This window comes from Phascolarctos cinereus, unplaced genomic scaffold, assembly GCF_003287225.1.
Source record: "Phascolarctos cinereus isolate Bilbo 61053 unplaced genomic scaffold, phaCin_HiC Scaffold_726;HRSCAF=1367, whole genome shotgun sequence".
NCBI lineage: Eukaryota > Metazoa > Chordata > Mammalia > Diprotodontia > Phascolarctidae > Phascolarctos > Phascolarctos cinereus.
The window spans coordinates 63,151,702-63,164,576 of record NW_027556098.1 but is presented as its reverse complement, the minus strand read 5'-3'; the positions used below and the strand labels follow the sequence as shown (position 1 = coordinate 63,164,576).

Sequence of the window (12,875 nt, the reverse complement as noted above, 5' to 3'; positions counted from 1 at the left end):
TTTCAGTGTGAGCGTTTACACCTCAGAAATTGGCAAACACTACAAATCAGGGCTTGCTTTGTTGTTTTGTTGGCTGCCTAAACTTAAGAAAGTGATAGAGTAAATGTGAATAATGAAAATTAAATTTGAAAATATGTCTTGCTTTTTCAGAGAGCCAGGTTGTTAAATATTTACTAGTGCACCCTGCCTGAGGCACACTCTCTCACAATACACACAATATCTGGGGGAAGAGTAGACACAAGCCTAATGTACGATGGTCAAATAAATTTGTGAAAAGGCAGCTCACAACTGCCACAGAGTCTAGAAGTTCCTTCTCCCTTCTTTCAGTCTTCACAACAGATGGTTCAGCTGGATTTCCAGAGTCTGCTATTTGTTCTAGCACACCCGATACTCAAGTGCTAGGCAGCCCTAGCTCCTTGGATACAGCTGTTTCCTCCCTCAGGTGGCTCTATTTCTGTATCCATGTCTGTCTAGAGTCTATATCTCTCTCCCTGCTAGAGGTAATAGTTCTTTTTGGTTGAGTAGCTACAAAGCTAATTGGGGGCAGGGGGAAGAGAGGGTGGAATAGAGAGAAATTACCCTCTTCCCCTCTCCCAGAAGTCGCCATCAAAAGCAGCTCCTGGCTTTCACTATCTCACACTTTTTTTTTTGCTGTAATTCAGGAAAACATTTATTCCAGACAACTCTAATAAACATCAAACTGCTTGCTAAATATGATGACTTCCAAATTATCTTTCAATCGAACTGGCCTGAAAGTCAGTCACCACTTCTTATCAAGATTAAAAATGTTTCCTCGAATTATAATTATAGATTTTCTTAAATGTACAAACTGACAAGAGAAACCAAAACTCCATATTTGTATTTTATATAGTAGCAGGTGTGCAAATTGTCAACTGTGCTTTTATGTATGGCTTGCTAAAACGTTGGTGAAACGGAAGATTTCACCCCTATTAAATACTGTTACTTCAGTTGAGCATTCAGTACATTTTACTGGGTGATCTACTTCTTCACTCTCTGCTTGAATTGTGGAATTTTCACTGTCAGACTTCATTTTCTTATGACCCTGCCTTTTCTTCTGATTCACTGAGCTTTTATATCCTAGAACCTCCTCTCTGTTGACAAAGCAATTCATCACAAACATAGCTCTGTATTGAGTTTTGTAGTATTCATGCCTCTGGCAGTCTAGGCACAGGGCAATTCAAGACAGCATCGGTATTTGAAACAGCCTGTTGTTGGTAAGAGAGTCCCACTCCAAAACGACGGCATCCTCTTCTTTGTGCATCCACCAGAATCTGATCTCTATCATCTTTTTCAGAATCATCTAATAACTCATCATTTGTGGGAATCCAACTTTGTTGCTTTTTCTTCTTGTTCATTTGTGTTATTACTGTGTCTTCATCCTCAGAATCAGAATCAGAATACCTGTCATCATAATACTTTGACAGAAACCATTCCAGTTTTCAAAGTTCCTGAGGAAGAACCTGTTTTGAGTGATGTCAACTTATCTTCCATTGTTTTTATGGTAGAATTTAATTCAGTTTCCCTTCCATTTTCAAATTCTACTTCACCAGATGATTCACTTTCACCAATAAGAAACTTTTGCTTTTGGTATGAAAGTTTATCTACTACATCTTTAGACTTCTCAAAGCTGCTTTCTTGTCTTTGCTGGGCTTTTCAACTACGTATAGATTATCATTATCAGAAAGCTGGTTCATGGTGAACCTGCATATAGTACATCTGGCCCAGCACAACTGATTTGAGAAGCCATCAGGTTGTAGTTCTACTTTCTAATGGCAGCAGCTAGATCCCAGGGCTTAGCTATTTAAAGCCTTCAGGCTTATTAGACACCTAATAGACCACAGCTATGGAGAGATGATGTACCAAGTTATCAACGATTTATGGTGAGCAGCCAGTGCAATGGTGAGAAGGAGGAGACAAAAGAAGGCAGGTGGGGGCAGCTAGGTGGCGCAGTGGATAGAGCACCGGCCCTGAAGTCAGGAGTACCTGAGTTCAAATCTGGCCTCAGACCAAACACTTGACACTTACTAGCTGTGTGACCCTGGGCAAGTCACTTAACCCCAATTGCCTTAAAAAAATAAATAAAAGAAGGCAGGTGACTGGCTCAAGGACAAAAAAAGCAAAGAATCTAGGAGAATGAGGAAAAGGCTAATTCTTTTCCCCCCCCACAACTTACTGAGCATCTAGTTTTGGTACAATCAATCAAGAACATTTATTATTCATTTACTGTACACTAGGCATTGTGCAAGGCACTATGAATACAAAGTAAAATAATGAAATCACCCTTGGCTTCAAGGAGCTAATGTTCCTTCAGGGGAAACACATGTAAGTTAACAGAGATCACAACCTTTATTCATGCCTGTCCATCTTGTGAGATTTTTGTAATGTCTTCCCATAAGTTCAATAGAGAGCATTTCTACCCAATACATTGAAGGCCTTCTTTGCTTTTTATTTGCATTACAAACTTACATTCTGTGAAGCAATCTAACTGTCTAACTGCCATCCTTTATCATCACCATTTGACAAGCCTATCTTCTCCTTCTGTCATATGCAGAAAATATGAAGGGGAATAGTGTAATTATCCTGGAAAGCTAGGCTCCAGCCAGATTGTGAGGGGTTTCAAGTACTATATAGAGGCAATAGGGAGCCATTGGAGATTTTAGAAGAGGGAAATGACACAATCTGTGCTTTAGGAATATAATTTACAGCTGTGTGAAGGATGAATTAGAAAAAATAGAGTCTTGAGGCAGGCAGCTCAATTAGGAGGTTATTGTAATAGTATAAGTAAGAATTGATGAGGACTGGAAATAGGGAAGTGACCTAGTGGGTAGGGACAAAAGGATGGATGCAAGAGATATTGTAGAAGAATTGATAATACTTGGCAACTGACTGGATACAGGAAGGGAATGAAAGTGAAGAATGAGGAATTATTCCAAGCTTGCAATCCTGGCTAATTAGAGAGATAATAGAAATAGGGGAAAGGGGTGGGTTTTGGGAGAAGATAATTAGTTCTGTTTTGAGTGTGTTGGGTTTGAGATAGGGAGAGGAAATTCTGTTAAAAATATCCTAGGTAGGTGCTGACATGGGATTAGAGCTCAGGAGAAAGACAAGGGCTAGATATGTAGATCTGGCAGTCATCAGCATAAAGATGATCAATGAACTCATAAAGATTATGAAGTAACTAAATGAGGAATTAGAGGAGAAAAAAGAAAGAAAAGAGTCCAGGACAAAACCCAATGATACAGCCATAGAGAAGGAGTAGTATATGGATGTTGATCTGCAAAAAGGGTATTGAAATGAAATAGGTAGGTTGAGATTCAAGACAGATCCGTCAGGAAAATACAGAAAGAAGTGAGGTCAATAAAGATCAAGACCAAGTGAAAGCGTAGGACTTAGCAATTAAGAAATCATCCATAACTTTAGGATAGTAATTTCATTTGGGTTATGGGTTCTGAGGAAACACTATAACTACTTGAGAAGCGAGAGGCAACAAATGAAGATACCTTTATCAAGAAGTTTGGCTAAAGGAAAGATAGAAAACAATAACTTGTAGTGATGCTAGAGTCAAGTGACCTTTTTTGAGGGAGAAAGGAAATCTAGATATGACAGCTCTTGAATGTTTGGTAATTGTTTCTCAAGGGAAAATAAATCATTATCTATACATAGAATATTCATCTCCCCATAGTAATTGAATGATATGGAAATGTTTAGACAGATGTAACATGTGGAAGAGGGAAGGATATTGATAAGAACTGGAGCCCAGGAATTTTGAACAAAATTCTCTTGGTCTACCTTCTTGAAGGTAGAGGAGAAACAGGGCAAGGAGTAGGACAACCAATCAGACAGTGACTTTGAATTTATAGAATAAAAGATTTTATATATATAATACGTACACACACATGTGTATGTATGTATTCATACTTATACACACATATACACATACTTGTATGTATATATATGCATATATATGTATAGATACATGAATGTATGTCTATATATATGTTATAATTTCTTTTATGATTCAGAAGGAGTTCAGTGGGACAATTATGCTTTTTTCTAGACTTTATGTACTTGGATAAAAGTTTTATATGTTGTTTTAGGAGTAATATCCCACTCCTCCACCCCCATGTAAATAAGGCTCATTTTTTCCCCTTTAAATGCATTGAAACTATCTTTGAGACTTAATAGTTCTTGTGGGTTAAAGATTCAGGCTACTGACATCACTTCCCGGTCCTCTGAGTACAAAAGATTCACAAGGAGCTTTAGACACACACGATGGGCAACTCAGAGTGGGTAGCTTCTATCTACTGAATCATCTTGGAGTGTCCTCAGTGCATATACTTGTTATCTTTCTCTTGTCTCATTTCATTTCATTATCATCCAACGTAAACTACCAGTGGCCTGGACTGAGTTAGGTATAGCCCAGAAAAATCCTGTTAAATAAATTTTGTATCTCCCTTAGAAGTTAGCATAATGCTCTGCAAGAGTAAGTATTTAATGACTATTTTCTGAATTGAATTAAACAGAATTCATGAATGGCACCACTAGGGATAAATGAATTGTTTGTCTCTAACACCTTTTTTGTGATATAGACATAGATGACTGTGTCTAGTAGTATAAGCACCATACACCCATATAGTACATCACTTCTCTGCTGAGGGGGAGGAAGTGAATCTCATCATGGGTTTTCTGAGACCAAGATAGGTCACTGTGTTTAATCTGAATTCTAACTTCTTCTAGTGATGTTTTCATTTATATGTAACCTGGGGCATAAGCCTAGGCATTGCTTAAAACTTTCCTCATTGTCAGAGCAAATGATTACTCCATATTCCATGCCTCCAAAAGGGGAAGAGTTGGTTAGAACTTGAGGGAGGAGTCTTCTTCTGGATTCTAGAGAGGACAAACGCAGTGTCAGGTTCTCTTCAGAAAGAGGGAGGGAGAGAAAGATTTGTGGAAGAAGACAACATATAGGAGAGTCAGTTCCTCAAGCATGTCTTTATTTCCCACTTATTAGGCTAGAAACTTCAGTTTCCCCTTGAATGAGATTGGGAATTCTTTCTCTTGTTTGAATTGAGATATCTTGATCCCAGTGAGAGAGATCATTCAATCTCTCTACTGCCTGGTATGTTCTAATCTATAACTTCTCTGATTTCTGTTTGTTATCAAATTGGATAAATGAGCTTCTTCACTATTCACTATATGTAATGGTTTTTGTGTAACTGGCATTTGGTGGGATGAGAATCAAGCTTTCAGCTCTAGCTTTGGGGTACTATTTTACTATTCAGAAATAATGACAAAGAAAAATTTTACTTTACTTTAAAAAATATTTTTTTAGAGTCACTAGAGCAGCTGGTGGCCTAGTGGATAGAGCTCTAGGCCTGGAGTCAGGAAGAACTGAGTTCAAATCTAGCCTCACTGACTTCCTAATTATGTGACCCTAGACAAGTCACTCAATTGTCTGCCTCAGTTTCCTCAACAATAATAGCACTTACATCCCAGAACTGTTATAAGGATCAAATGAGTTAATATTTGTAAAGTACTTAGCACAATGCCTAGCACATAGCTTATTAAATGCTTCCTTCTCTCCTTTCCCTAGACTAACAGTTTTTGGCGGGGGGGGGGTGGTGGAGGGGCAGATATAGTTCTAGCTTGGCATTCTTTCTTTAAGGAAAGCAGAGCAAGACAGCCTTGTGGCTCTAATCTTCTATTCCAATCTTGGCAGGAAACAAAATCTCCCTTAGAGAAGGGTGAGCAAGATTCCAGAGATATCTATTCATTGTTGTTCAGTCCTTTAATTGTGTGTGACTCTTCATGATCCTGCAGACCATAGCACTCCAGGCCCTTCTCTGCTGCACTATCTTTCAAAATCTGTTCAAGTTCATGTTCATTGTTCCCATGACACTATTTATCCATCTCATCCTCTGCCATCCTCTTCTCCTTTTACCTTCAATCTTTCCTAATATCAGGGTATTTTCCAATGAGTTCATATTCTCATCATGTGGCCAAAGTATTTAAACTTCAGCTTTGGTATTTGTCTTTCTAATGACTAGCCTGAATTAATTTCTTTAAGTATTGACTCATTTGATCTCCTTGCTGTCCAAAGGACTCTCAAAAATCTTTTCCAGCACCACAATTCAAAAATGTCAAGCCTGTGGCATTCAGCTTTCATTATAGTGCAAATCTCATCGCCATACGTTGCTATTGGAAAAACCATAGCTTTGACTATTTGACCTTGGTTGGCAACGTAAGGTCTCTGCTTTTTAGTATGCTGTCCAGATTTGCCATAGCTTCCCTTCCACAAGCAAGAGTCTTTTAATTTCAGGGCTTAAGTTGCTGTCTGCAGTGATCTTTGAGCCCAAGAATATAAAATCTGACAGTTTCCATTTCTTCTCCCTGTATTTGCCAGGAAGAAATGGGACCAGTTGCCAAGATCTTAGGGTTTTTTTTTTATGTTAAGTTTCAAGCCAGCTTTTACTTTCTTTTCTTTCACTCTCATCAAGAAGCTTCTTAATTCCTCTTCACTTTCTGCCCCCAGAGTGGTATCACCTTGCATATCTGAGATTGTTGATATTTCTCCTGGCAACCTTAATTCTGGCTTTTGATTCATCCAGCCATTCATACAGGCATTTCACATGATGTGCTCTTCATGTAAGTTAAATAAATAAGGTAACTCTCTACAGCTTTGTTGTACTCCTTTTCAATCTTAAACCAATCAATTGTTCCATGTTCGGTTCTAATGGATGCTTCTTGGTCTGCATACAGGTTCCTGAGGAAACAAGTAAGATGATCTTGTACTCCCATCTCTTTGACGACTTGCCAAAATTTTGTTGTTATTTACACAGTCAAAGACTTTTAGTGTAGTCAATGAAGCAGGAGGAGATGTTTTTTCTGGAACTCCCTTGCTTTCTCCATAATCCAGGAAATGTTGGCAATTTGGTCTCCAATTCCTCTGCCTCTTTGAAAACCAGCCTGCTCACTTTTATGGTGGCTAAGAACTGGAAACTCAGGGGATACCCATTAATTGGAGAATGGCTCAACAAGTTATGACATATGATTATAACAGAATATTATTGTGCTATAAGAAATTATATGCAGAATGATTTCACAAAAATCTGGAAAGACTCTCATGAAGTAATGCAAAATGAAGTGAGCAGAACCAAGAGAACATTTTACATGGTAACACAATATTGTACAATGAAGAACTGTGAAAGACTTACATATTCTCAGCGACACAATGATCCAAGACAAACCCAAAGTGTTCAGGATGAAGCATGCTATCTGCCTCCAGAGAAAGAACTGATGTTATCTGAATGTAGACTGAAGCATGCTATTTTTTGCCTTCTTTCTTTCATTCTTTTTTTTATCCAAGTGTTCTTGTACAAAACAACTAATATGGAAATGTTTTACATAATTGAATGTATATAACCTTTATCAGAATTCTTGCCATCTTAGGGAGGAGTGAGAGGAGGGAGGAATAAATAGAATTTGGAACTCAAAACAAAAAAAAAAAACCCCGAATGTTAAACATTGTTTTAACATGTAATTGGGGGAAAATAAAATAATATTTAAAAAAGAAGAAAACCACCCTGTTCCTCTGGTAATTATTAGTTCACATATGGCTGAAGCCTAGCTTGTAGAATCTTAAGCATAACCTTGCTGGTGTGTGAAATTAGTTCATTTATTTGGTAATTTGAATCTTCCTTCGCATTGCCCTTCTTTAGGACTGGGACATAAATTGATCCTTTCCAATTCAGTGGCCACTGTTGAGTGTTCCAAATTTGCCAGCATATCGAATGCAGCACTTTAACAGCATCATCTTTTAGGATTTTAAATAGTTCATTTTTAAATAGTTGGAATTCTATCACCTCCACTTATTATTAATGATGCTTCCTAAGGCCCACTTGACTTCATTCTTCAGGATGTCTGACTCTAGATCAGCAACCACACTATCATGGTTATTGGTGATGTTAATATCTTTCTTGTATAGTTCTATGTATTTTTGCCACCATCTCTTAATCTCTTCTGCTTCTGTCAACTACCTACAATTTTTGTCTTTTTGCATGCCTATTTTTGCATGAAATGTTCCCTTGATATGTCTAATTTTCTTGAAGAGATCTCTTGTCTTTTCCATTCTATTCACGCTTCCTTACAACCTCATTTTGACAAAAACAACATGGACATACAAACATAACTGCTCTACATATGCGATTGTGGTCATTGTATATATTTTTCTCTTGGTTTTACTTTCCTTGGTTCATATCAATTTTTATGTATTTTCATAAGGTTTTTTTTGAATTCTTCATACTGGTCATTTCATGTGACAATATTCCATTACATTTATATACTATTGTTTATTTGGTCAATCTTCAATTGATGGCACCCACTTTAATTCCAGTTTTTTGCTGTCACAGAAAATGCTGCTATGAAAAATCATGGTACTTGTCATTCTGTCTTTATCCTCCTTGGGGCACATGACAAGTAGTAGGATCTCTGAGTCAAAAGTTATGCTTGGACAAATTTACAGCATTAGCATTTTGGGATTTGGTTATAATGCATTAACAATGTTATTGCCAAATGACATTGATTGAAGCAAATTTATGTGAGGCATGCCTACACTTGTTGGATGACTAAATTGCCATTTTTTAAAAATAATATTTTTCCCGATTACATGTAAAAACAATTTTTAACTTGTTTTTAAATTTTGAGTTGCAAATTCTCTCTCTTCCTCCCTTCCTTCCCACCTCCCTGAGATGGTAAGCAATTTGATAGAGGTTATATATGTGCAATCATGCAAAATATCATTTCATATTAGTCATATTGTAGAAGAAAACAAAAAAAATCACAAAAAATAAAGCGAAAAACAATATGCTTGAATTTGCATCAGGTGCCATCAGTTCTTTGTCTGGAGGTGGGTAGATAGCATTTTTCTTGATGAGTCATTTGAAATTGTCTTAGGTCATTGTATTATTGAGATTAGTTAAGTCATTCACAGTTGATCATCATACAATATTTCTGTTACTGTGTAAAATATTTTCCTGGTTCTGCTCACTTCACTTTGCATTAGTTCATGAAAGTCTCTCCAGGTTTTTCTGAAATAATTCTACTCATTATTTCTTACAGTACAATAATATTCCACTACAATCATATACCACAACTTATTCAGTCACCCTCCAATTGATGGACATCCTCTCAATTTCTAATTCTTTGCCATCATAAAAAGAGCTACTATAAACATTTTTGTACAAATAGGTTCTTTTCCCTTTAAAAAAAATCTCTTTGGGATACAGACCTAGTAGCAAGTAGTTAATTGTCATTTTTAATTCTCTACTTTTATAACATGCCAGCCCTCAAATATTTTGCAGCACTTGGCATGGCTCCATGGGCACTGTGTCCTACCAATAAATTCTCAACAAGGATGAAGATTCCTTGAAAAGCATTAGCCTCTTTTCATTGAGAAAAAAACAGTGGTTTGATTTTGAAAGATATTCTCTTCCCCCATCCCCTGCCAAAAAGGGGGCACTGCATTTACAACATCTCTGTCTATGTCTTCCACATCAAGCTTTTGGACATTTTGGCTAGTTTTTTTTCTTTTTCTTTGTAAAGAATTCCTTTCTTGGCATTCATGGAACTGAATTGGCTCAGGTTAGTAAATGCGTCTAGACCTGTAGCCTCAATTTCTTTCTTTGGGTATTGTATTCTCATCAACATTTTTAGCAATATTTCTTGTCAGTGTGATAATACACTGATTTTTTTTATTCACCTAAAGCCAGGTAAAGAAATTACTTCTGATCAAGTTATTTCATTGCCAGAAAGCTTCCAGGGCTTAAGGAAAAAAATAATTTTGCCCCAGAAGGACACATGCATGAAAACAAGCATATCATAAAGAGATTAATAATAATTTAGAATGTCATGAGATTTTTCTTTTGTTTTGTTTGTTTATTTTTTGATCCAAAGAACCCTTCACCTCATAGCTATTCTTCTAGGGATAATCTTCTCTGTGCTTAGCCAGGCTAGTCCTTAGAATTAATACAAGTCCATTGCTGGCCCTTACTCAACACCTTTACAGTTTGTTAGGCTCTGCCAGAATGTTTACTTAACTGGCATGGGCTCATCTTCATACTACATCAGATATTAGAAGGAAACCGTGGAAGGTTTGGGGGAAGCAATGAAACGTGCTGGTAAAGATTGTTTTTTCCTTCCTTGAGTCATAGGAGAAGTAGTAGGATAGAAGGCTTAGAAAGTGCTTCGTTAACTTGAATATTAGTATACTTTAAATTCACTTTCCCCAAGAAACATATTTCTAAAACAAATAAGGTTAATCATATCACAAAAAAGGTCAATCAATCACAAAAGATAAAACAGATTATTATTTTGATTATATAAAATTGACAAAAATTTTGCATGTAACAAAATCGATGAAGCTAGATAAAAGGGATATAGTTGGTAGGGGAAAATCTATATCAAATATCTCTGCCAAGAGTCTGACATCCATGACACGTAGAAAACTAATATCAATAGATGACCAAAAGCTATTACCCAACTGATAAGTAACCAAGGGATATGAATAAACTGTTCTCAAACTAACTGAAAACCATCAACAACTACATCAGAGTGCCCCAAATTGCTAATAACAAATGTATGTATGTGTATATGTATATATATATATATATATATATATATATATATGTGTGAGTATATATACATATATGTGTATATACATACATATGTGTATATATCTATATATCTATCTCTAGATGTATATATATTTGTGTGTGTATACACACACACACACACACACACACAGCCCTCTTGGGTGGGAGGAAGAAGGGGAGAAAAAGAACAAAGTAAAAAGTACACAGCAGAAAAAAAAGAAAACTTAGAAAGAAGCAAAGAAAAGATGGGTAGCACTGAACACAACATGTAGTATTTATTATGTAGACTTTCTTGAAATGGAAATTTGTTGCTGTATATTTTGAATCCTTTCTTACATCCTGCTATGCTCGTGGCAATGCTTTTTTTTTCCTTTTCTTATTTTGTATTTAAGTTTTAGTATTTAAGTTTACAATTTCTTTTTCTTTTCTTATTGTATATTTAAGTTTCAGTATTTAAGTTTAAAATAAATTAATAAGCACTGGCCCTGGAATCAGGAGGACCTGAGTTCAAATTCGGCCTCAGACACATAACACTCACTTAGCTGTGTGACTCTGGGCAAGTCACTTAACCCTAATTGCTTCACCAAAAAAATGAATGAATGAATGAATGAATGCATAAATAAATAAAATAAAAAATAAAATTAATTAATTAATAAAAATAAAATAAAAAACAAGAGAAATGAGGTTCTAACACTCAAGAAAATTGTCAAAGATGAATAAAACTAGGAATAGTCATTGTTAGAAGACTTATAGAAAGATGAGCTCTCTAATACACTGTTGGTGGAGTTGTGAATTGGATCAATCATTCTAGGAATCAATTCGGAAGTATGCTAAAAAAAAAAAAAAGAAAGTGACCAAAATGTCTATATCTTTTGACCCAGAGATCCCACCACTAGGCCTATACCCCAAAGAGGTCCATGATAAAAGTAAAGGTCCCACTCACATAGACCAAAATATTTATAGCAGTATTTTTTGTATTAGCAGAGAATTCGAAACAAAGTAGATATTCATTGACTGGGAAAGGGTTAAATAAAGTATGGTACATAAATGAATTGTAAATTACTGCACTATAAGAAATGATGAGTACAGAGAAACACAAGAATGAAATATGACATGATGCAATGTGGAATAAACAAATCCAAGAAAACAATATACACAATGAGTACAAAATTGTGAATGGAAAAAACACCAAAATAATCACCTAAATACATTTCCCTCTCTTCTTTGTAGAGGTGGGGGCTGTGATAGTGGAATGCTGCATATAATGTCAGATTTGGTTGAGATGTTGGTTACTTTGACTGAACTGTATCACTGCCCCCCCATTATTTATTATTTGTTGTGAAGTTTGTCTCTGTGAGAGAGTGAAAGAAGAGGGATATACTGGGAAATGTACAAGGCATGAAAACAAAAGATAGCTATAACTTTTCTTTTTAAATGTATTTTCCCTAATATCAAATAGAAACGTGTTATTGACTTCATTGCTCTCTTCAGGATTATTCCTGAACCTCAGGGGCAAAGATAGCACAAAGACCTTCCTAACTGCCCACATGATGTGGTGTGATCTGAAGGATTCCTAAAAGGTTCTCCAAAGTGTGTACCATACCTTCCCCCAAAAAATACCTCCCCATTCTAGGACCTGCAATTTTACCATTAGGTCTCAAATGCTTTTAAGTTTTCAAGTCTTCTATTACACTATGAGGACCTCTGTGAATGATTAGATCTGATCTAACATCTTAATGGGGTTAGTGAGGTCAGTTCTGTATTAGCAGAGAAGGAACGTTCTGATGACATGAAAGGAGATGGTAGATTTCAACAACGTACTGGTGGTCCTGCTCCCAAAGGTATCACACTGTGCTAAGCCCTGGGTATACAAAGGAATCCAAACTTCACAGAACAAATCCTCTTAATAAAAGGATTTGTTCTGTAAAACTTGGACTCAGTCAAAAGGCTGCACTCAAGGACCTACAAGGCCACAAGTTCTCCACCCCTGTATGTCCAAGGAGTAGAATGTTCTGGCCAACTAGGTAGTAGTGGTGCTTATGAATGGAGCTCTCTTGACAGAATTCCAGTCACTGGGCATTGCTTACTTCATTCAAGTTGAAACCATGGCCTGTGCGCTCTGCCTGTTTGTTTTTTTGTGATGCTGAACCTCAAGAACAGGGTTGAGCTTGCCATGAAGAAACAGCATAGTGTGGTCAAAAGGGC

General features: G+C 36.5%; 1 pseudogene; it reads right to left on the bottom strand.

The window, feature by feature from the left end:
• Positions 1–895: 895 nt before the first annotated feature.
• LOC110194622 (E2F-associated phosphoprotein pseudogene) lies at positions 896–1,715 on the bottom strand (annotated as a pseudogene).
• Positions 1,716–12,875: the final 11,160 nt, after the last annotated feature.